This window comes from Anolis carolinensis, chromosome 4, assembly GCF_035594765.1.
Source record: "Anolis carolinensis isolate JA03-04 chromosome 4, rAnoCar3.1.pri, whole genome shotgun sequence".
NCBI lineage: Eukaryota > Metazoa > Chordata > Lepidosauria > Squamata > Dactyloidae > Anolis > Anolis carolinensis.
This window is the reverse complement of record NC_085844.1, coordinates 112,131,648-112,158,805: the sequence shown is the minus strand read 5'-3', so window position 1 is coordinate 112,158,805 and position 27,158 is coordinate 112,131,648.

Below are 27,158 nucleotides of genomic sequence, written 5' to 3'. Positions count from 1 at the left end.
TTATTGCAAGAACATTTGAGTCCAAATGGAGGGAAGGAGGGAAAAGAGAGCAACAGAAGGTGTGTATTTCTTTTTATTCCTAAGGAAACAAAAATGGGGTGGGGTTTTTTGGGAGGGGAGAGAAGTTTTAAAAAGCCTTTTCTGGCTACTTTTAGAGTTTGAAAAAGGGAGAAAGAAAAGAGGTGGGAAAGAGCAGGAGAAAAGAGGACAAAGTTATTTTTAGGGGGGCTTTGCTTGCATTTCTTCCTTGGGTAAATGCATGCCCCAAAGCTTCTAAATATTTATATAGATGTTCCCCCTACAAATACATTAATATATGCATTTTCCCCTCATATGTTTACAGGTCTTTGCAAATCCTATGTAAATATAGAGATTTCCATGTACCTGTATATCTGTTCCTATATGTATACATTAATTTTATATATGAATTTTATATGAATTTTACCCTTACATGTTTGCAAGTGCAGAGGGAAAATGCATGTGCGCACACACACACACACAGAGATAGATATAAACATTGATAAATCGGGCTTGGAAATATTGCAGGAGAAAAATGCACATAGAGTGAGGATTTGCAAAGGTTTCAGGGGGAAATACACATGTGAAATTAGTATATATAATGATAGATCTATATCTAGCTCTGCATTATTTATGTAGGCATTATATGTTTGCCTGTTACTATGTTGGAAGCTGGCCTGAGTTCCCCAGGGGGAGATAAATAGGACAGGGTACAAATGAAGCTGTTGATTATTATTATTATTTTATTATGACACAGCAAACAAGATAGATATGCTGGATTTCATATCACAAAATCACAAGTCGAACACTTCCCAAGTGTCTAGGACTGTGTGATGTATTTTCGGATGATGCGCGCAGATCCCAGCAGGGTGGCCTTTTGCAGTTGACAGATCCTGATTTTGTCAATGTCTATTGTTTCCAAGTGCCGGCTGAGATCTTTTGGCACAGCACCCAGTGTGCCCATCACCACCGGGACCACCTGCACTGGTTTCTGCCAGAGTCTTTGACGTTCAATCTTGAGGTCCTTATAGCGGCTGAGTTTTTTCCTGTTGTTTTTCATCAATGCGACTGTCACCTGGGATGGCAACATCAATGATCCAAACCTTTTTCTTTTCCACAACTGTGATGTCTGGTGTGTTGTGTTCCAAAACTTTGTCAGTCTGGATTTGGAAGTCCCACAGTATCTTTGCATATTCATTTTCCAATACTTTTGCAGGTTTGTGATCCCACCAGTTCTTTGCTGCTGGGAGGTGGTACTTGAGGCATAAGTTCCAATGAATCATTATTATTATTATTATTGTTATTGTTGTTGTTGTTGTTATTATTATTATTATTATTATTATTATTATTATTATTATTATGTTATTATTGCTTTTCCACTTAGAGTTAGTTTACTATTTTTCTTTGAAATACAGTAAATATTCAAAACATTTAACCCATTGATGCCTCAATTAATGTAATTTTACTGGTATCTAATTTTATTTTTGAAATTTACCAGTAGCTGCTGCATTTCCCACCCTCGGCTTATCCTTGAGTCAATAAGTTTCCCAGTTTTTTGTGGTAAAATTAGGTGCCTCGGCTTATATTCAGGTCGGCTTATACTCAAGTATATACGGTAATAAATATTAAACATTTAAAAACATTACAATCAATATCAAAATTGTGCCATTCAGAAATTGTAGTGTAAGGCCATTCTGTAGTCATTGCACATATTCCAAATCTATTATTGCACTACGCTATTCTCCAAAAGCCTGATCCCAGAACCAGGTTTTTACTTTCCTTCTGAAGGCTAGGAGTGAGGGGGCTGATTTAATATCACTAGGGAGGGAGTTCCACAGCCAAGGGGCCACCACTGAGAAGGCCCTGTCTCTAATTCTTGCCAGTCACGCTTGCGAAGCGTTGGAAAATATTTCATTGGCAAATATAGAGCATATTTCTTTATTTTGACAGTCATTTGGAATATCCATGTCAGTCACTGATTGGCTGGGAAATGACCCAGCTAGGATCCAGTCTTTTGTTGACTAAGGATTACCTCTGGTGTATTTGCTGGTTGGTGTTCTCCAGTGGTGGGAAAAATAAATAGCTGTCATTTATTGGTTTAAAGTCTGAGTCCATGTATGTATTGTTCCAATCCAAAGAGGGGCACGAACCCTAGAAATGTGGTGTGGAAACATGTAAATGAATTCTTGATTGAGTTAATAACTCCGTTTGAAGATTCATAAGATCGGCGGTCGGGGTCAGTAAAGACAATGAGTGATTATAGGGGATAGATGGTACAGTGGGTGAAGCCTCTCTCACAAATTGCATGTTGATCCTCATCAGTGGATATATCAATGAAAACCAGAAAAAAATCTTTCCAATGATAGCAGGAAATATATCAATGAAATGGGAATTTATCAATGGGAAAAGCTTCAGTCAATAGAGTTAGTAAGGATCTCATCTATGGAAACGAAGAGCACTTTTGGGTGTGTGCATTAAGCACCTCTTCCTCTCGCCCCTGGTCCTATTATGATGAGATTATATTTATTTATTTTTCAAACGTATATGCCGCCACTCCCCTAGGGCTCAGGGCAGCTTACAAGAACTGGCTAAAATCAACATTTTAAAAACATCTTTAAAACATCTTAAAAACATCTTTAAAAAACATCTTTAAAACATCCTAAAAGCACCTTTTAAAACATCAATAACAGAACTCAAAAGCCTGCCGAAACAGGTGTGTCTTACATGCCCTGTGGAAGGCCGACAAGTCCCACAAGGCACGAACTTCAGGTGGCAAGGTGTTCCAGAGAGATGGCGCCACTGCTGAAAAGGCTCTGCGTCTAGTTGCTGTTAGACACAGGGTCTTAAAACTGGGGACTTCCAACAGGTCTTGGTCCTCAGAATGGAGGGATCTCTGGGGTTTGTAGGGAGTGAGGCGGTCCCTCAGGTACATTGGCCCTAGACCATGTAAGGCCTTAAAGGTAAGTACCATCACTTTGAAAGTGATCCGGTACTCAATTGGTAACCAGTGCGGCTGCAGTAAGATTGGTGTTATGTGGCCTCTCATTGGGACTCCCGCAAGGAGCCGGGCAGCTGCATTTTGCACCAATTTGAGCTTCCAGATCACAGACACAGAAAGGCCAATGTAAAGGGCCTTACAGTAGTCCAGTCTTGAGATGACCGTAGCCTGGATCACCATCTAGGTTGTCCCTAGACAGATAGGGGGCTAGCCGTCTAGCCTGCCGAAGATGAAAAAAGGCGGTTTTGCTAACGGTGGAGACCTGGGCCTCCATCGTCAGTGAAGGGTCCAAGATGACTCTCAGACTCTTTACTAGTGAAGACGGGCATAGCGCTTCGCCATCCAGGGTTGGCAACTGGATATCTCCGCTGCACGGTCGACCCAGCCATAGGATCACCATCTTTGCTGGATTCACCCTCAACCTACTGGAACGCAACCATCCAATAATGGCCTCGAGACACTGATGAAAATTGTCGGGTACAGAATATAAAGTGGGTACACACATCTAGGTGCAGCTGGTCAGACATTCCAGGCTACAATTTGGGAAAAGGAGGAGACACAGCCTTCTTGGCTTCTTTGAGTTTGAAGAATCCAGAAAGGCAATCTGCTGGCACTGCAAGACTGGGGGGAAAATATTAAATAGAAATTTATGAATGAACTCCTGGGATTTATGAATGAGTGCCAAAGGGCGAAGCAGACACTGGAGATTCATGAATGGGGGAAACTCATGAACGGGTTTGGCTCCTATCAAAAAGAGATTGTAGCAAGGAAATTGGGGCTGGTTAGCCATTTTCTTCTAAACTGACTTTCCCCAGCCAATATGGTTAGTAAATAGATTGTGCAGATTTCCTCTGATGTGTAGTCAGACTGTTTCCCAGGGTGAGATTTGATGAACAAAGAAAAAGGTGAGGCAGAGGAGACAGCATGCTCAACATCACTTTGCCAGTTCATGGAGATTTATCTGATTTTGTATCATTCATATTTTGGAAGGTACGATTTCTCGATAAGACACACAACAAGAATAGCCACACCACACAGGTCTAATGACTCAATATAAGGCAGCTTTGGATGTTTCTTTGAGAATGCAAGAACAACTAAAAAAGGACATTCCTGGAAATCTCTTTTACTGGCCAGGTTTCTGTTTGCTCAAGCAATGCCTTCCTTTATGAACTGGGAAAAAATAATTCCTCTCTTTTACACTTTTTGGATTCTTTGCTTCATCTGCCTTTTTCTTCTTCTTAGTGACAGCTACCACTTAAACTCAGCAGGTTTTTTTAAAATAAATTAGCCAAATGGTTTCCACTTTGGTCTTAGACTTTGTCGAAGGCATTTTCCTCACCTTGACTATTTAATTACGACCTAATTATTCATTCTGATTATTGCTCAAATTCTAGAGAGTGATCCAATCTTCATTATAGGCCTCCTTAACAGTATGTTACATTACCTTATTCTGCTGTTTTGTTTCAGATATGGGAGTAGATATTGCTCTAATAAATTATTTTGCAGCATTTGTAGCCTCCAGATTCACAGTTTGAGTACTTGGAGGGGGAAAAATGCAATCAGTGGAAGGAAGGGTCCAATATATCAAACTTGTTATCCTTATTATCAGAAAACAGTGAGAAGGGAGAGAAGCACTTCACCCTGGAGAAATCACTTTGACCTATATCTTTACATGGAGGTAAGCAATAAAGAACAAGTCGAGGTACAGGGTATTTGATTTCCAGATAGATGGCCAAGTGTATTTGTTTCCCTCATCTATCCTTAAAAGAAATGCTATAATAAAATAACAATAAAAATAAATTAAAACACCCCTTAAAAACCCTTGCACGTTTTCAGTCCGGCTTTTCCCACAATCCCTGATGATTCAAGATGGAAGCTTGTTAAACAAAATGAATCTGCCTCTATTATTATTTATTGGAAAGTTGACAAGATTTTCTACTTCTTTTGAGGTACTTATTTTTCTCTTGTCTCAAAATGGGAGTTTATTTCCATTCAGTGTTTCTTCTGTGGTTATATCTTACTTAATCTTCTTTTCTTTAGATTTAACTGTCTGGATCCAATTTACCAATCTGTACATTCCACATGGTCGCCTATTTGGGATTGTGCTTTTACCACATTTTGTATATAGATTAATTTGATGTTACCAAAATAGTTACCATGGGTTCTTCTTCCCACCACACCCCCATCTCTTTCTCCAAGAGATTGAATCAATCTGGAATTTACTAGCATGAATTCATTGGGAATTACATGTTTCTTATGATATTGTCATATTAGTAACTAAACAGTAAGAGTAATTTATCATAAGAAGCAAAGAATATTTTATAACTTATAGTTTCAGACTCCTGCCCAGCATGGTGCAGCATGCTAGATGGCTACTTTTACCATCTCCTCTTGCTCTATGGAGCAATGCTATTGTCAAACAATTGACCCCCCCTTCTAAATAATAACTCAGATTAAGTATAAATTTATAACATATTACTAACTCATACAAGCAGATTTTGGCTGAGATTCAAGCAACTCAGCCTAGCAAAACATTCCTGAGAGGATTAATCTAATCAGCTGCCTTGTCCCAAGAGTGCCAGGAGGTCAAAGAGAAATGTTTCTTAAGACAACGGTATAACCCCACACACCTCCACTGTAGAGGTTTGCCTTGACAAAATACTTTGAAGCCTCTCCTGTGTCTGGATTCATGTTTATGATTTATTGTTAATAAATGAATAAGGAAGGCTGAGAGAAGGAAGATAGACGCTTTTGAACTTTGGTGCTGGAGGAAAATCCTGAGAGTGCCTTGGACCGCAAGAAGATCCAACCAGTCCATCCTCCAGGAAATAATGCCCGACTGCTCCCTGGAGGGAAGGATATTAGAGGCAAAGTTGAAGTATTTTGGCCACATCATGAGAAGACAGGAAAGCTTGGAGAAGATCATGATGCTGGGGAAAATGGAAGGAAAAAGGAAGAGAGGCCGACCAAGGGCGAGATGGATGGATGGTATCCTTGAAGTGAATGGCTTGACCTTGAAGGAACTGGGGGCGGCAACGGCCGACAGGGAGCTCTGGCGTGGACTGGTCCATGAGGTCACAAAGAGTCGAAAATGACTGAACGAGTGAGATGATGAGAAATGAATAAGAGGGAGGAGAGGACTCACATAGGTATGCAATAAGACTTGGGATGTAGGGTAGGGGTTAGGGTTAGGGTTAGGGTTAGGGAAAACATGGGCATGTTCACAGGGACCCAAAGAAACATTAACAATATAATGTATATGGTTATGAAACTGTTGTGAAGTTAAACATTCAGGAAGCCAACTTGATTTCCAGCTGAAAGGGAACCCCTTCAAGGAAGCAAGGCAAACACCATTAAATCAGTTTTAAAAGTGTAATTAAGATGAGTCTCTAAGAAAGCCATCCAGGTGTTTCAGAAATATCAGATAGGAGATGCACCTGAATCAAATCTGGTCTGTGTTATATGTTTTCTATTCAACTGTTTATATTTTCAAAAGTCTCATCTTTGTCTCTAGGGCTGACACCTGTTGTAAATTCCTATAATCTCATCACAAACACTTTAGATTGCCTCAAATCATGTGACTATGCCCAAGCAGGGCTTCAAACAGCTCAAGTTTCAAAGGAGCCAGTGACAGTCTTCTATTTTTCCCACCACAAAGGAAACTCCATTCATTTGTGGCATCACAGGGAGTCTCCAACCAATGACTGTTCGGGTCCTATCTTGGCCATTCCTGAGCCAATCATGGTAAGGAGGGGTCTTTTGAATGGCTACCAAAGGGTATAAACGTCTTGCACTGTACTGTATGTTATGTCAGTACTTTTAGAGCAGAGACTCTGTACTGACAGCCGATTTGGCCAGATTAAATAAGTTTCTGTTATTATCTTCAAACCCGGTTTATGTTTTCCTGGCTTCCAAGGTGTGCCAGGCAATGGACTAATGCTGCCCCCCTGTGGCAATTTCAGTAACAATGTCAGCTGGGGCAATAGGGTGATGGGCAAGAGGGGGAATTGCCTCCTCTTCTTCCCCTCCCTTTCCCATTTCCGCATCATACTGGCCAATGTCTCTGCAGGTGATAGCTAAGCCTTTCCACACAGCCATATAACCCAGAATATCAAGCCAGTTAATCCACAATATCTGCTTTGAACTGGATTATCTGAGTCCACACTATTTTATAATCCAGTTCAATGTGGATTTTACACAGCTGTGTGGAAGGGGCCTCACTGGTAGGATCCATGTTGCATTTGGAGGTTGTTACTAAATGCACAATTCCAGAGGCTAGCCAGAAGAGACAAGGAACTATTTTTGAACAAGCAATGTGTGGAAGTGGAAGAAGACAACAGAATAGGAAGGACAAGAGACTTCTTCCAGAAAATCAGAAACATTGGAGGCAAATTTCAGGCAAAAATGGGCATGATCAAAAACAAAGATGGCAGGGATCTAACAGAAGCTGAAGAGATCAAGAAAAGGTGGTGAGAATATACAGAATATCTGTATAGGAAGGATAATAATATACAGGATAGCTTTGACGGTGTGGTGAGTGAATTAGAAGCAGACATCCTGAGGAGTGAGGTTGAATGGGCCTTAAGAAGCATTGCTAACAAGGAAGCAGGAGACAACGGGATCCCAGCTGAGCTGTTTAAAAGGTGATGCTGTCAAGGTGATGCATGCCATATGCCAGCAAATATGGAAAACACAAGATTTGCTATCAGATTGGAAAACATTAATTTATATCCCCATACCAAAAAAGGGAAATGCTAAAGAATGTTCAAACTTCTGTACAGTGGCACTTATTTCCCATGCCAGTAAGGTAATGCTCAAGATCCTGCAAGGCAGACTCCAGCAATACATGGAGTGAGAGTTGCCAGATGTCCAAGCTGGGTTCAGAAAAAGCAGAGGAACTAGAGACCAAATTGCCAATATCCGCTGGATAATGGAGGAAGTCAGGGAGTTTCAGAAAAACATCTACCCTGTTTCCCCTAAAATAAGACATCCTCAGAAAATAAGACCTAGTAGAAGTTTTGCTGAATTGCTAAATATAAGGCCTCCCCCGAAAATAAGACATAGCAAAGGTTTTGTTTGGAAGCATGCCCGCCAAACAGAACACCAGAGCATGCAGGATCAGTAAATGTACGTACCATAAAGCATTGTACATAAAGTTTGTCTGGTTATGCTGGTTTGTGATGACAACCACTGTACAGTATATAATAAATGTTCATTTTTTTGTTCAACAATAAATCTGAATTCTTTTTCATGGAAAAATAAGACATCCCCTGAAAATAAGACCTAGAGCATCTTTGAGAGCAAAAATTAATATAAGACACTGTCTTATTTTTGGGGAAACACAGTACTTCTGCTTTATTGACTATTCTAAAGCCTTCGACTGTGTAAATCATAATAAACTATGGCATGTTCTTGGTGGTATGGGGATACCAAGTCACCTTGTCTGTCTCCTGAGAAATCTGTATAAAGACCAAGTAGCCACAGTAAGAACAGACCACGGAACAACAGACTGGTTCAAGTTTGGGAAAGGAGTGCGGCAGGGTATTCCCCATAGTAACCGATGGATGTGAGAACTGGACCATAAGGAAGGCTGAGCGAAGGAAGATAGACACTTTTGAAATCTGGTGCTGGAGGAAAATCCTGAGAGTGCCTTGGACCGCAAGAAGATCCAACCAGTCCATCCTCCAGGAAATAATGCCCAGTGGCTGCTCACTGGAGGGAAGGATATTAGAGGCAAAGCTGAAGTATTTTGGCCACATCATGAGAAGACAGGAAAGCTTGGAAAAGATCATGATGCTGGGGAAAATGGAAGGAAAAAGGAAGAGAGGCCGACCAAGGGTGAGATGGATGAACGGTATCCTTGAAGTGAATGGCTTGACCTTTAAGGAACTGGGGGCGGCGATGGCTGACAGGGAGCTCTGGCGTGGACTGGCCCATGAGGTCACGAAGAGTTGGAGACGACTAAACAACTGAGCAGCAGCAACAACATAGGGAACAGGAAGAGATGTTAAGTGTCAGGCCACCTGAGCCTGGGAAATATGGCATGGAAGTGTAAACAATTGCTATCAATTCCATTTCAGAACTGACCCAACTGTTTACATTGGCCCAAAATCACAGAATACTCTGAACTTGAACTTGGAGTATTCTGCAACTTTGGTGAACACAAGGCAGGGCACAATAAGTTGGCCTTGCCCCACATTATTCTGGATCACCTCCATGCAGCTTTGGCCAATACAGAGCTGATGCCAAACTCCTTATATGAAGTGGGTCAAATCTATCTTCTTCTTCTTCAAAAAAAAATGCCTGAAACTGCCCAGCTAGATGTTCTAACAAAAAATGGGCAACTGTCAGAATCACACATAATGGAGTAGACCAATGCAAGGATATTGTTCATATCACCAGACTACAAGAACTAAAACTGATATCTCAAAACTAAGTTTGCATGCACTTTACACTTGTTCTGATCCTTTGAAGTATTTTTCTCTTTGAAGTCTCTGACAAACGTACAGTGGGAGGTGACCAAGGACCCATCTGCTCCTTTCTCTAAACCTGATCCCAGCAAGTTGCTCACTACTTGGAATAACTCTGGTGGGCAGCATGTACTGAAATAAGGACTACTACTTGGCTGGTAATCATTAATTGGAGATGCTGAGACATCTAGGCTTGGAAACAAATTATTAAAATTACTTCTACCATTCAGACACCAGTTTTGAAACCTTGGGTGCACCTACACTATAGAATTAATGCAGCTTGACTTCACTATTCAGTGGTATGGAATAATAAAAGTTGTAATTTTACAAGGTCTTTAGCCTTCTCTGCTGAAGAGTGCTGGTGACCTCTCAAACTACAGATTGCAGGATCCCATAGCATTATGCCATGTCAGTTAACGTAGTGTAAAACTGCATCAATTTGACAGTGTAGATGCACCCTCTGTCAAGGAAAAACTCTTTGGACTTTAAATACAGTTGCTCTGGGGAAACAAAAATGGAAAGCTTGATTTAAGTGCATTTTTGTAACATAAGACATCTGTTTCCAGTAAGTGAAATTAGCTCCATATCTCTTGATGTGCAAGTCAGTGTCAGCCAACATAAAGCTGCTACATTCTTTAGTTGCAAGCACTCCGACCTTGGATTTTATGTGCTTGAAGGAGAGACTGGAACCAGATAAAATTATTTTCAGTCACTTAATAAGAATGATCTTTGAAAACAGACTTTTAATTATGTATAATGTGTTACCAATTACAATGAAGAGCACTTCTTTTGCCAAGCATCAGATGCTTGATAAAAAGCATGTATTGAAATGAAATATTCTTATTATTCATCATTGTCCATTTATGAACTAATATGGTGATTTAGACATGACACATTGCTTGGTCTATCTCTTATTTTCAACAATGTTCTGCTACAGTTTTAGTGCATACTAAATAACTATGTTATCATAATGCCATCTTTCACCACTTACGGAAGGTATGTTTTCCCCTCAACTCATAACACAATCTCTCTTCTGTCATTTTCTAATTCTCTTTCTAAACCCTCTTCATCTTCTCTCAATTTAAGTCCACAACTCACCATTCCGGATGCTACCTCCCTTCTTCTTTTCTCAGACAGTCCCTATTCTCATGCAAACAATATTCATTGTTTCTCAATGATGCTACTCTTGTAAATCATTTTGCATCTGTCAATCTCTCTGTGTTCCGCTGGAATAGCTTTTTGTGTAAGTATACCTTACAAAGATGCCATGTTATGTTACTTTATGTTTTACATTATGTCACAGACTTTCTTTCAGGCCACTCTGAGGAATGATTAAATGCAAATATAAAAAGGCACGCACTTTTTGGTTGATGTAGAAAATAAGGGTTGACTGACAATGAAGTCCTCATTTTGTTGGACTGCAGATTTCAAAAGCTTTACTCAGCATAGTGAGTGGTGAGGGATAATTTTCAAAAACATCTTGAAGTCATAGTTTCCAACCCATTTAATAAGTAATGTTTCTCTATATTTTGTGATAAAAACTCTGCTTCCGATCTTGCTGTTCAGTGAGATAAGTCCAAGAACTTAGAGCTAATGGCTAAGAAATAAATACATGGAATCAGCTTGGATGACCCTTTGAATCCTCACATCTTTAGTTCTATACATGACAACATTCAGCCTTCAGAGTTCTATAGACTCCACCGTCATATCTCTTCCTTCCATTGCATTTGTGTTGTAACAATGTCCAGTGAGCCTACTCCACAGTCGTACTCTTGTGTTGAGGACAGTGAATTTCCATTACATTTTCTTCCCCTTCAGCAGAGGCTTTTGGGTTTTTTGCTTCCTTCATAGAGTGAGTTGGGATTTCGTTTGTTTGTGTTTTTGAGCTACCCTCATTTTGAGGTGGATAAAAGTGTTGTGTAGGTATGTGAGTTTTGTTGATCTCACTCTTATAAATAAGCATGACATTTTCACAGGCTTTCTCTCTACTGTGAATGTCACATTGTGTCCTTTATTTGCTACAGAATTTTTACATGCAAATTTCACTTGCAAAAAACCTAATTATGTTCTGCAAAACCATGACACTTTTCTGCACAAAGCTTGTATTTTGTACATTTCTTCTTCACGTGAAATTTTCACAATAAATTCTCAAAGTTTGGAAAAACTGGGAGTTGAAATACTTGCAATGTGATGAGACATATGGAAAGCCCTTCTCATAAAAATCAAAGCTGAGAAAGAACTATAAGCATTCTATGGGTTGCCTTCCCATTCCTATTATACATTTATCCATCATTCTGCAGTCTCACCAGCTACCAGGATGATTTGAGGACAAACATGCCTCCATAGACTGAATTGCTTCATGATATGTTTCCCCTTGGTTGCAGGATGGTGGATTTAATCTATATTTCCATCTTAGTTTTAAAAGCCAATAAATGTCTGGATACAGAGCCACTGGATATATTGGAGAGGGGGGTTCTGAGAGCTGTGATTCAAAAAGAAACCTTTCTACACTATGTTCAGAAGTGAATACTGGCTGCATTCCCTGGCAAACCTCTGAAGTCGTTATCATATAATACTTGGGAAGATCCAAGGAGGACTCTATAGAAAGAAATACTAGAGGTTAGCAATTTGAAATATTTTTAATATATATTTTTTTATTAATTTATCAATCCAAATGTACAAGCTCACATTTTCCTCATTCTACAATATCTCAAACACATCTCGTTGCATACAATCCAACAACAACAACAACAAAAATCAAGAACATCCCCAAGCATATTTCCCATCAGTCTTTTAACTTTTCCATTACAACTTCATTATACATCTCTCCACTACACACCCTTCATCTACCTATACATGCTTTATTTTCATTATTATTATTATTAATTTATAATTCAAAATGTATAAGTATACATTCTTTCCTCATTTTACAGTATCCCAGACATATCACATTGTATGCAATCCAACAATAAAGAAAAATCATAATCAAAACATCTTTATGCATATTTCTTATCAGTTTTAGACTTTTCCATTACAACTTTACTACATATATCTCTACTACACCTTTTATCTACTTATACATGTTTTATTTATTATTATTATTATTATTATTATTATTATTATTATTATTATTGTTATACCTTTTCCCCCTCTCCCCTTCCCCTTATTTTGTGCCACCTTCACCAGGACCAACCAACTCATACTGTTTCACAAGTCCAAAGTTTCATTGTCTCTGTTGCTGGCTTATACCCCTTTCCCTCATTAAAAATATACTCAATAAATTTTCTCCATATTTTCCAAAAATCTGTTTGTTTCAATATTCCCTTTTTAATTTTAATATTGCAAGTCAGTTTATCATTGATTGCTATGTTCCAAATTTCCCTGTACCATTCTTCTAATTGGATTTCCTTTTTTTCTTTCCAGTTTTTTGCTATTAGCAATTTTGCTGCAGTTATCAAATTAGAAACCAATTCTTTCTCCTCTTATGAGAGGATATTATCATGCATAAGTAATAATGCTGATTTAGGTGTATTCATTATCTCTATTTTTATTATTGCTCTTATTTCTTTAAATATCATTTCCCAAAAATTTTGTATAATTTTACATGACCACCACATATGAAGATATGACCCTATTTTCCTGACAGCCTCTCCAGCACTGATTTGTGTATTTTTTTTATCTATCTGATTTAATCTGATGGGAGTTACCATTTTGTAATAATTTTCCTTAATTCTTATAGACATATTTTTTAATAATCTCATACTCCATATCCTTCCCCATTCTTGATTATTCAATTTCCCCCCCAAATCTACTTCCCATATTTCCTTCAAATGAACTTGTTTCTGTTCGTCCATTAGTAATAGTTTATAAATATTGCTTACTGTACCTTTTAATACCACATTGACCAGAACCCTCTGGTCAATTTATGCCAGTGTAGCTACAATGTTATACTAGATAATGTAGTGGCCAACTGATCATGCAGTGAGTAATTTTCAATTCCACAGCAAACAGTACCATGGCTAATGACCATCCTTATAGAACCCTTATGTCTGTGCTCCTAGGATGATGCAATAGTTTACACTGTTATTTACCCAAGATCTGTGAAAGTCATAATGAGATGTGCCTTATGTAGACACTGACAAAATTCATCCACTTCTGCCATATCATTTATAACCGTCTAGAGCTAAAATAGGATTCCAGCAAATTTCTATATTTCTTATATTTTTCTATTGCTTCTATTGAATTTGATTCCACTGTCTTAGTAAACAGATTGTGAAATGCTCCCTTCCCTCCACCATATGTGAACACATATACACATATTCAAACTGCATCCTCTGTGCAAACCAACTCCATTCAACATGAGACTGTGCATTCAACTATTTATGAAAGTTTCCTTGTTATCAGCTTTCCCAGAATGTGTCTGGTTCTTTAAATGGCACTCTGAAAAAGTCTGCCGTGACTGAAAGCCTTTCCCCAAAGACGGATTATTTTTGACCAAAAAGAAAATGACTCACAGTGCCTGTTAACCTTCCACTTTCATTAATTAAAATTATTTCTCTCAGTGTGGCTTTTCTAAACTGCCAGAAACTCTTCATTCAACTTGAGCCTGATGTAACTGGTGTCAGTGTGTGTGCGTGCATGTGTGTACACATTTGTATATATCTGCACACTGTATATATATATCTGAATCATATTCTCATTAATTATTCTGGGGAAAAATAGATTAAATGCATTTAACTGTCCACTTCATTAAATTCTTAGTGTAATTTATTAGACCAACAAAATCATGCTAGTCAAAAATGTAATTGCTGAAGTGGGTACAACTTGTTGCCACCAGATTCTCTTATGGAGGCACATTACAGTAGCAAGAGATAATTGTTTTGTTTTAATTAGAGTTTCATTAGGAGTGCTTTTCACTTCAGAAACAATTAAGTTATCAAATGAAATCTTACTGCTTTTTACTGGTGAAATATTTGATCTCAGGCATATCAGACTTCCTTTTTAGAAAAGAGGAGTGAATGCTACTTTACTCTAGAAACACTGTGTCATGACTGTTTCTGCACAACTGGATCCCATGCATTTCTGGTCAGTTTTGTAAAGAGGCCCCATGTGGGTCTCTTGAATGAAGTAGTTCCTCTCTGAGGGTTGGTGAGGATGATTCTAGAAATAAATTGAATGGGCTGAATCCAACGTGGCAATTTTATTGAATGGATCCATTCTATTCTATATGCAACAATGGTTTCCCATGGAAGAAAAGTCTTGATAGAAAATTTGCACTCTGCTCTGTTATTCTCTCCCATATCATATTTCTTCCATGAGTGGGAAACGAGGAAAAGTGGGGAGAATAAATGGGCCCATTAATTCCACACACTTTTAATTGGAAGTTCTCTGGAGTACTTAAATCTAGGGTCAGGAGTTTTTCCTCTATCTATTATACATGCAATAATGGGCACTCAAGCTCATGGTGGGATGCCTTAGTATTTGTGAACACTGTCATAACACTTTTGAGTAGAGTAGCTGCTTTGGGAGACGGTGATTGGGCATTCGGACAACGTGGCCAGTCCAGCGGAGTTGATGGCGTAGGAGCATCGCTTCAATGCTGGTGGTCTTTGCTTCTTCCAGCACACTGACATTTGTCCGCCTGTCTTCCCAAGAGATTTTCAGGATTTTTCTGAGGCAACATTGATGGAAAGACACCAAAGATGGAAGACAATCCTCCTCGAACTACGAGGGATCGCCTAAGTAAGTAAGTAAGTAAGTAAGTAACACTTTTGAACCGAAGCCAGTGCGGGGTTACCTCTGTGAAAACAAAAAAAACTGGTTACCTCCAGTAAAAACAAAAACAACACAAAACATACCCACACAAATAGCCCATGTGTAACAAAATGAATTTTTTTGTCAAATAAAACACACAAAAAATGTGAGTGATGGGTTAATTGGGTGGGTTAATCTAGTTACCAATTACACAGCTGTGTGAAGGCCCATATAGACTACCACAGACTGAATATAAGGGAAAAGATTCACATGTGTTTTTAAAAAAGAGATAGAAACAAAATGGGTGACTTCCATTCCCCTTGGTGTTCCCTTCTGACTTCTATTTAAAATCCTACCTATATTTTTAAAATACAAGTCAGAAGGGAACGCCAAGGGGAATGTAAGTCGTTCTTCACGGAGGCTTCACTGGCACATCTATTATACCTTTTTTAGTGTCAGCTAAAGGCCAATTTATTTTTCTAGGCATTACCTTGCAGTGGGTCTAAAAGTGTGTGGGTGTGATAATTAGCCTTTTTAACTGAGGGAGGGGGAATCTCTTTTTCAAAAGAAAGGTTCAAGAATCTGTCCAGATGCCTGATTTAATTATCCATCCATCCATCCATCCATTCATCCATCCATTAAACACTCTGCTATTGTCCTTAAGAAAGGCTCCAAAGATGACTTTCAGAGTCAATGCATCCTTAGTGTATGCCCAGAAAAAGTCTATTTATTTTTTCATGAATGCCAGTGTGATGCGGTGAGGATTATTTTGTTAACCAGCCTTTCTGAGGCATCCTTCATAAGCAGGAGTAACCTACATCTGGCAAAGTTTCTTCTAGTCCTTGGAAAATGCGCAACACTTCTGATATGAGAAGGAAGTGCTTTGCAAAATTCTCAATAAAATCCTAGGCAGCTTTTAAAAAGTAAAGGCTTGTGAGATGTCCGTCACACTGTGAAACACTTGATAAGCATGCTTATCAGTGTTTTATAGATAGCTGCCTGAAACAGATATAATCAATAAAACTAATGGCCGTGTGCCTTAAGAGTGAACAATGGCACTTGAATTCCAGGAGATTTCAGTAACTTGAGATGCAATGTTTATCTTCATGCTGACCTTTCTGCTTCCACAGAGAGGCATTTTCCTGGCCCCATAATCTCTACCAATGGTATAATGACTATTTTCATTGGAGCTGTTGCTAAAAACAATGAGATACTGACAGATTACTTGAAGATGACATTTTATACCTTGTGAGGCTCTGCCAAAGGCAAACCTCTCTGTGTTTCATGTTTACGATGCATCAGCTGTTTCACAAAATGGCCTATGTCATTAAAAATGCAGATAGTTATAGAAAATAAGATTTCAGAGTACATATTTTAAGACACATTTAGAGGTAGGGAGTTCACAGCAGGAATTTAAAAAAAGGAATGTGTTCTGCTTTTATGAGCAGGTGAACTAGAAGGGGAAAATATGTAGAAAGGATCTGCTCCACTGAACAACATAACCTCTTAAAATATGCAATGTGGCATATAGTACCGAAGCATGATGAAGACATATTAATTACCACAAGGATTTGAATTGTTTTATAGCAGTCATTATAATTTTTAAATAAATTCCTTTCTAGTTTTTTTTTAGTTTAAAAATTACATTGGTTGCAATTAGAATATCTCTTTGGCCATGTTTCTAGAAGGCTGCATTTCTTCTCAGCTAGAATAATAATAATAATAATAATAATAATAATAATAATAATAATAATAATAATAGAAAAAGGTTTGGATAATTGATGTCGCCATCCCAGGTGACAGTCGCATTGACGAAAAACAACAGGAAAAACTCAGCCGCTATCAGGACCTCAAGATTGAACTTCAAAGACTCTGGCAGAAACCAGTGCAGGTGGTCCCGGTGGTGATCGGCACATTGGGTGCCGTGCCAAAAGATCTCAGCCGGCATTTGGAAACAATAGACATTGACAAAATCACCATCTGCCAACTGCAAAAGGCCACCCTACTGGGATCTGCACACATCATCAGAAAATACATCACACAGTCCTAGACACTTGGGAAGTGTTCGACTTGTGGTTTTGCGAAACGAAATCCAGCATATCTATCTTGTTTGCTGTGCCATACAACGTCATTGTGTTGATAATAATAATAATAATAATAATAATAATAATAATAATAATAATAATAATAATCTTTATTTATACCCCGTCACCATCTCCCCAACGGGGACTCGGGGCGGCTTACATGGGGCCATGCCCAGAACAATACAATATAACAAAATATAATAGAACAACAAATCATAACACATTAAACAACACAATAAAAGAAAATATACACTACATTAAACAAGATCAAAAGAACAATAAAACCAAGGGTGGGCCACATGAACACTAGGTTAAAACTCGGGGTGAGAAAGGAAGTAGGAGTAAAAACCACAGAGGACAGGGTCATAAAGTGACAGTGCAATCTGGAGGACAAATATTGAAGGAGAGCAGCAAAAGGGATGTATGTAGTGATTACTCTCCAAAGGCACAATGGAAGAGCCATGTTTTCAGGTCTTTCTTAAAGGCTGCTAATGTGGGGGCTTGTCTAATCTCACCGGGCAGTGAGTTCCACAATCGGGGGGCCACAGCAGAGAAGGCCCTCTCCCTTGTTCCCACAAGGCGGGCCTGAGATATCGGCAGTGGCAACAGGGGAGCCTCCCCTGATATTCTCCTGTAATTCATGTTTTTTACCTTTCCCTTCAAAGGACTAGCTTCATCATCCTACAATGCTGGAATAATTTCCTTCTCCTCTCAGATATTATCCATATTATCCAACCTCCCATATAGCACACTATAGCCAGGTTTTGGGAGAAACTTTAAACAGCTGTGTTAATTCTTTTCAACAGCCTTCACCTATTTCCTTTTAACTAAATGTATGATTAATTAATACATTCATTTTAAGAGAACTGTGTATTAGCAAATCCATTGTATCCATTTGAGATATGAAGGAGATGGCCTGCAATCATTTTGATTGATGAAAGAAATGTAAATGGATTGCAGTTTGGTACATAAAAGTTGCCATCTGTCGCCAGAAAGGTATATTTATTTATTTCTCCCATTAATTTACACTTATAGTTTTCTAACAGAATAAAAATAACCTCACCAAGATCATATTAATTTTAACCACATGGAGTAGACCTCCTCTCCGCATACACCAATGAATCAGTTAAAGCATATGTTGATTAGTTAAAGCTAAAAGCCTAGGTTAACCAATATATTAAAAATGTTCTCTCTTGTTATAGGCCAGGATTTCTTTTTAAAAAAAAGCAGCAGTGCATTTGATCAATTAATTCACTTTAGGCTGTGGTGAAGGTACTTATTGCTTTTATCGAAAAGACATTAGACAAATGAATTTAGAAGCATATCAGTATTTGTAAATCATGACAGCTATGGGTTATAACTCTGAATAAAAACAACAGCAAACCAGCCTAACTGCCAAAGACCAATCTGATTCCCTGAATAAATATATATTTTACCCATAGAAGATAACGCCCTCCCCACCCAACTTATCGGCGGCGGCAGCGGTGGCGCCGACCATTGGGTCGCTCGCCACGGAACACGGAAGTACTTGGTATACTCGCGATATTTCGCGAGATCTTGCGAAATCTCGCAAGAATACCAGGTACTTCCTTGTTACACAGCGAGCGACCCAATGGTCGCTGCCGCTGCTGCTTTGAGTGCGCCCGAAGCAGTGGCTTTATGGGCCTCCATAAAGAACGGGGCCTGCCAATGACAATAAGATAAAAAGAAGAATCTTTCCCAAAATTCTAGAAATCTGGGCCAGTTTGAAAGGCATTCTTAAAATGTATATTGCCCTAGTTGGATGAACTTGTTAAAAATACGTGATTCTCTAGATGTACATTATTGCAGTAAAAGGTAGAAAGCTGACCACATTTCTTTTCTTTAGGATAAGAAACAATAGTTATAACTAGGATGACCCTGAATGATCCAATCTTCCTTATGTCAAATGATAGAGACCTAGACTATAGCTCAGTGTGTATGTGCCTTCAAATCAACTATTGACTTATTGATGGTAAGAGCTGCTTTGACAATGGAATACTCTGCCTTGGAGTGTGGTGAAGTCTTCTTCTTTGGAGATTTTCAGGCAGAGACTGGATGGCTGTCAGGAGTACTTTGATTGTGTATTCCTGCACCCGGTGGTGGGGTTGGATTGGGTAGCCCTGGTGGTCCAATGATTCTATGACTTTGGGAGACCTCATGACATAATGTGGGCATTGATGACAGCTGGCTAAAATGACATTGTGTGCCCCAAAAAATTTGGCCACATCATGAGGAGACAGGAAAGCTTGGAAAAGATCACAATGCTGGGGAAAATGGAAGGAAAAAGGAAGAGAGGCCGACCAAGGGCGAGATGGATGGACGGTATCCTTGAAGTGACTGTCTTGACCTTGAAGGAACTGGGGGCAGTGATGGCTGACAGGGAGCTCTGGCGTGGACTGGTCCATGAGGTCACAAAGAGTCGAAAACGACTGAACAAGTGAGATGACGACAAAACCGAGCCCAGGCCCTCCCAGCCAGCCAGGTATTGTGTCAGTGAGCAGGTGAGGGAAAGTGTGTGTGTGTGGGGGGGGGTGTAGCTGTGGTCTTTAAAGACATCTTAACCTTATCAAATTACTTGTTAGGGAACTGAATCACACTGAGTGTGTGTACCTGAATCTAAAAACCAGGGATAGACTTGAGATTCTGTTAGTGTACCGTCCACCCCTTTCCCAGACTTTTGTATCTGGGCAACTTCAACATACTACTTGAGGCCAGTTTCTCAGGTGCACTTTGGGAGTTCATGGTATCCATGGCAAACATTGGCCTATTCCAATTGGTTTCTAGACTGAAGCATTTGGTAAGTCATACCCAGCTCAGAACATACAGATTTGTAGGTGGAGGTGAACAATACAGTGTTCCCTCACTTATCACTGGGATTAGGTTCCAGGACCACCCGCAATAAGTGAAAATCCGCAAAGTAGGGATGCTGTATTTATTATAATATTTATACATTATTTTAGTAGTTATAAACTACTTTAAGTCTTTATCAACCAATCGTGTGTTGATAAATCACCTCCTTCTCCTCTTGTTGCCACTTGGGCTCCTTTTCTCTCCCTTTGGCTTCTCCTTCCTCCCCTCCTTAGGCTGTAAATTGTAATTTTTTATTATTTATAATAGTCTTTTAGAGTTTATTGAAAAACCATGAAACAGCGAATCCGCAAAAAGTGAACCACAAAATAGTGAGGGAACACTGTACCGCCGATTTGCCATGGCCAGGTACTTTATAACTGGGGGGGGGGGGGAGATAACATACAAGAGAAACAAAGTATCTCTTTGGGTCAGTCATGTAGCTGTTTAGTGTTGAGTTTAATCCAAGTCAAAGGGATTTCTATCATTTTTACTTCCTGTGAAATGAATAGCACAAAACATTTTATTAAATATAGCCAGATTTATGAATAAGGCCACAATTCTTTCAGTGTGGGCTTTTTTCATATTTCAGCATATTTAATGTATAGTCTATCCCCCCTGCCTCGCTGCCCACTTTTATTCAAACAGATAAGTCTACAAAAATGACACTTAGACATATCACAAATCTTAGTGTTCCAGCCGCTTTGTAGACACCATTTTGCAAGGCAGGAATTTTGAAAAGGTCACTGTGCGAGGAAGGAGAAAACAAGTCACACAAAAACTCAGCTGGAAGCTGACTGAAGACTTTCTGCAGAAGACAAGCTGAAGATGCTGATTCTACTACCCTCATCCCTTTTGACTCAACTGAGAAAACATAATTATCCAAAGACTGCCAAATGTTTGATTTATCTGTCTCTCATACATAACAGGATTCCATTTCATGTAGCTTTGATTTCTGTTCAATTGTGATCATTTATTGCTTGCCTGATGAGAACATAGTACAGGACCTAATGTTAGTATGAACAGTTGGAGAAATGTTAACTGTGTCAGGTTCTTTGATGACCCTGCTTGGACCTTGAAGTACAATGTATTGAACATGATTTTATGAGGCATCAGGCTGGAAAAATGATTGCTGTTAATATACAGCAACTCCTCACCACTTTTCCCTTTGTGAAATCATGCTGAAAAATCAGGAAACCCTTTTCACTTTCTGTATTATTGCTGAAGTAGCCCCAGATTTCTTATATAGATGACTGGGAGAGTACTGTGTTACTTATGAGCAGTATTCTGATACCTTTTTGTGCTCTTCATGAACTCAATGACTATAGTATATCCTTGTTTGGAAAACAAGAGTGTAGCAAGGTGGGATAAAGTAGATTTGGCGTTTTCTAATGAAATTTCAATGGACAATAGTATTGTCTGGCTAAGTTGGGAACATATTCTGTGAAAAATTAATATATGGTGGTTTTGTGTGAGTAATACACAGGGGAAAGTTTTTCAGCATAGAAAAGATGGTTTCCTCCCTAAAAAGTGCAATGCAACCACATGTAAATTAAGTGCAGAATGAATCCCAAATTGTTAATACAGTAGAGTCTCACTTATCCAAGCTAAATGGGCTGGTAGAAGCTTGGATAATTGAATATCTTGGATAATAAGGAGGGATAAGGAAAAGCCTATTAAACATCAAATTAGGTTATGATTTTACAAATTAAGCAACAAAACATCATGTTATACAACAAATTTGACAGAAAAAGTAGTTCAATACGCAGTAATGTTATGTTGTTATTACTGTATTTACGAATTTAGCACCAAAATATCACAATGTATTGAAGACATTGACTACAAAAATGGCTTGGATAATTCAGAGGCTTGGATAAGCAAGGCTTGGATAAGTGAGACTCTACTGTAACTATCTTAAAAACCTGCTTAGTTTTCATAGTTTTATATACATACCTTTCAATATGGATGTCTGTCCTGGCTGGAAGGTATCAAATTTCCTTCTCCACTAGGATAGATATAAATCTTTTCTGGAATCTTTTTCATGTTAAAAGTTTCCGGTTGGAAGTCAATGCACTCAATCCTGAGTGACACAATTCCTTTCCAGTTAAGAGACACACTGTCTATTACACAGATAATCTGGAATTAATATCCTAGGCAATGCCACTGGTAGTCTGTGTTTGCCAGAATAAAAACAGCCTTTAGTGCTGGTGTTGAGGAAGGAATTTCACCAAGTGTTACTTCTCACACAATCAGATAACAAACAATACCTGCTGAAATTACCTCTTCAATGCAACCATTACAGATACAGGAGCCTCTCTGGTTTTTGTTCTGACACACCTATTTACCACTCACACCCAATAGTAAGGCTAGAACTAACCAACTATATTTTCTCACTATTACAATGATAAAAGGTTTGGCTTTTAATTTTTTAAAGAAAAATGGAGCTTGAACAGACCAATAAAGTCCTCAACAAGAATATTTAACACTTAAAGCTTTCTTGTTAGTTGAAGTAGGACACATCTATATTGAACACTTACCCCCATTGTACGCTGCTTGCTATAACTTTTCAGGATGGAGCCCATTACATGATGCACATGTACTTCTGGCTGGGCTCTGTCGGCAAAGCTTCCCATGTTGCCTGGAAGCCTCCCATGTTGCCTTCAGCACCCCCCCCCCCAACCAAATTACTCCGACACCCTGCTGAGATCATTCCAGGTGACAAGCAGCCAACGTGATCTATGTTCTGACACAATGGGCAGAATAGGATGGACAGGTTTCCCTCCTGCCTCTGCAGCAGCCAGGGAATACCAGTGTAAACCATGCTGGAACCAGTCCGATAAACACCACCAGACTGAATAGTTCATGAGATTACTGGTCAGTATAGAACCACTCTCAGTTTTTGCTATTTCTTTGGAATATAAAACTGGGGTGCTATTCATTTAGTAAACCTCGCTTCATGGCAGTTAAGCCAAATTTGTTTTAGTGGGCCAGTAGTTTTGGTGAAGCCTGACCTATATGGATATTCATAGGTAAAGGTAAAGGTTTCCCCAGACGTTAAGTCCAGTCATGTCTGACTCTGAGGGTTGGTGCTCATCTCCATTTCTAAGCTGAAGAGCCGGCGTTGTCCATAGACACCTCCAAGGTCATATAGCCAGCATGACTGCATGAAGCGCAGTGATCTACTCACATTGGCATGTTTTTAAACTGCTAGGTTGGTAGGAGCTGGGGCTAACAGGGGCCGCTCACTCAGCTCCTGGGGTTTGAACCTAGGACCTGGGACCAGGGCTGTAGCCAGAAAAAAAATTTCAGCAGGGATTTTGAAAATTTCGGGGAGTGGGGGGTTGAACCCCTGACCCACCCACTCCCGGGTTCAGACCTGTCAATATCTACTTGAGATAGTGCCTGGAGGGACTCTTAATGTTTTACGTCTCATAGACTTAGCATGGGCATTTGGTTAACCAGTTAAAATCCATGAGTAAACCAGGTTTTTTTTTTTAACCTGAAAAATTTCGGGGGGGGGGGGGGGTTGAACCCCTAACCCCCCCCCCCCCTCGCTACAGGCCTGCCTGGGACAGATTAACAACTGCACTAAATAGGGGCTTTTGTTTTCTATTCTTCTTTTGTGTGTCAGATGGCCTCTCCTATAAAGCTTTCCTCTATCCCAACGCCATGATTTAGTATTGTATATACTGTGTCATGGAACTGGGAAAAGCAGTGTTTCTCAAACTGTGTTCTTTCTGGTATTTTGGAACCTCAGCTCCTAGAAATCCCAGCCAGTTTATCAGATGTTAGGAATTGTGATAGCTGAAGTCCACAACATTTGAAGAGCACAATTTGAGAAACTCTGGGATAGATGAAAGACATAGGAGAGAGAATCAGGGGGGTGTAAGTCAAAAGCTTCTATGAAAAGGAGTACCTCTTTATAGAACTCTGAGGTAGGCTTGGCAAAGTTGTAATGTATAGGAGTGATAAGTTATACCTCCATCTATGTTCAAACTATGTATTTATGAATAAAGCCAAGCCTTTGTAATTGCTGCAAGTCACTTCCATGAACAGAGTGGGGCACACTAGGAACGTACCACCCTTGGAACTATTTACAATTTGCAGACGTTGTATGTCCACAACTCTATATATTAAAGCACTAAAATGTCATACTTTTCAATAGGCCTCACATCTGACTCCCATTCAATAAAAATTTAAAATAGGACTTTATTGTATGAAACTGCTATCCCATGGCAGTCACATGATAATCAATGCTGGGGTGATCATCCTTGCTATTGCAGTGAAGAGTGAACCAGACCACCCACAAAATCTCACCATATTCTTAAGTAATGCCAGGTCAGTGAAAAATAAGACTTGTGTCATCTACGATTTCTACAAGGATGAAAGAGCTGACCTGGCATGCTTCAAAAAAACTTGGCTGGGAGATGATAGTGCCCTAAACTGAGCCCAAGCCCTGCAAGTTCAGCAGCTCAGCATTTTAACACACTTCGTCACAAACAGAGGCCCCATGGATATTCATACTGATGCGGAAATCTTGGTTAGCTGCCCTATTCATCTACCTTGGTAGGAAAAAGTCCTATATGTGTTATTTTTATAGACAAGAATCAAATTAAAAAAATTAGACTTTCCATAATTCTTGATGATAGAATGTCTGAAAGGAAAGACAGAACAGTAGCAATGTTATATCCACGTTCCATTGGTTATCACAGGAGAATCTTGACAAAGAACCTCTGTTCCATTAGTGAATTGCACTGTATGTCATTCCCAAGAAATATCCGCCCCTCCAATAGAAATAACAAATTTGATATTTCAAGGTTCCACATGCGTGGTCTAATACAAAATGGACAGCTCTTGAGAGCAATGTAATAAAAAGAGAGAGAGAGAGAGAGAGAGAGAGAGAACTCTTTCCCCCATACTAATAAACTTCAGCTCCTCTCAGTTTTCAGGCAACACATTCTGGGATTGAACTGCTGAGGTCCACATAAATTCAGGTTATCCATATAGCCGTGCAGAAAATCTTCAAGATGAGTTCTTTATTAATAGCAAGACTGAGTGAGTCAGTCAGCCAGCTTAATGATCTGGCCCATAATTTGAATCCATTGGATGTTGCCTGAAAGTACCTCAGGGAGCAGAGATCAACCATGACCTTGACTTATGGTTGCTCAATTTAAAACCTCCTGTAATATATTTTTGATACTAACTTGTTTTTGCTGTGAAAGAGCTCAAAGCAGCAAACAGCACAATTGGCCTAATCTGGTTTCATTTGCTTGCTTGAACAGGTATTTTTTCCTTATATCTTTTGAAGGCCTTTGGCATTTGCTTCCTTTTCATTTTGCAGGACTTAAAAATGCATGAAGATGGATGTTTATGACTCACAGAAAGCATTTTATCTACTGGCCACTGAATATGAATTTTATTTCTGTTTAAGACAGAAAAGATATTGGGCAGGGATAGATAGGTAGCTTTATTTTTTTTCTAGCCATCATGATATTTTGCTGCTTTTGGCATAACAGCAATTGGTGTTTTCCCCATGGCCAGGTGCAGAGCACCCAACTCCAGCCAAATTTATTGTAACCCAAAGCAGAAAATCCCACAAGAACTGTATCCTTTCCCTGGCAGTAAAAACAACAACAAAAATGAAGTAAGCAACTAACAATTGGTTGCCCTTTTGTGATACTCAAAATCTGCTGTCTAAGACAGCCATTCACTCTGCCTAATGCCCTAGGCAAGACACTTGGAAACTAGTCCTTCTGTTTCCTTCCTGTCCTCATATTTTAGTGCTTAAATGACTATTCTGAAAATTACGGGTGGAAGGAAGGGAGGAAATATGGTTTGGTTGCTCAGCAACTGTAGCAGATATCAACACCCAACGGCCTGAGCTAATTCTGGGTCCTGAAACAGACTTCAGTCTACAACTGCCAAACCTAGAGGAAAAAGAGACACATAGAAAGGCATTGCAGTGTAGTGATTACAATGCTGGGCTGCAACTTGAAAGAATGGGAGAAAATTCTCATTCATACATGACAGTCCACTGCGTAATCAAAATCATAAGAGCTATGGTGGATTCGACCAAAGACCTACCTTGTTCAGCACAATTAACCAAGCCCTTGCTTGCCACTAGCCAATGGAACGTATGCACAAGAGCAACCTCCATACTCATTCTTGTTTCATTTCTTTTTATTAGTGATTTTCTAAGAAAGTGGCACATGAATAAAATTGAAAATATAAAAAATATATATAAAAACAACAACAGACATAGATTTCATGCTCTCCACAGTGAATTAGATAATAGAAAAAAAAAGAAAGAAACAAAGAACAAAAAAGAGAAATGTGTTGTCGAAGGCTTTCATGGCCGGGATCACAGGGTTGTTGTATGTCTTTCATGCTGTGTGGCCATGTTCCAGAAGTATTCTCTCCTGACGTTTCGCCCACATCTATGGCAGGCATCCTCAGAGGTTGTGAGGTATGAAAAAACTAAGCAAGGGATGTTTATATATATCTGTGGGGAAGTCCAGGGTGTGGGAAGAACTCTTGTCAGTTGGAGGATAGTGTAAATGTTCCAATTAATCATCCTAATTTGCATTGAATGGCTACACCTACTAGCTACTTTCTGCCTGAGGGCATTCTTTATTAACTGCCCCTAATTCTCATGTCTCGGAGTGTTGCTTCTTATTTACTGTTCTGATTTTTGAGTTTTTTAAATACTGGTAGCCAGATTTTGTTCATTTTCATTGTTTCTTCCTTTCTGTTGAAGTTATCCACATGTTTGTGAATTTCAATGGCTTCTCTGTGTAGTCTGACATGATAGTTGTTGGAATGGTCAAGCATTTCTGTGTTCTCAAATAATATACTGTGTCCAGGTTGGTTCATCAAGTGCTCTGCTATGGCTGATTTCTCTGGTTGAATTAGTCTGCAGTGCCTTTCATGTTCTTTTACTCGTGTTTGTGTGCTGCGTTTGGTGGT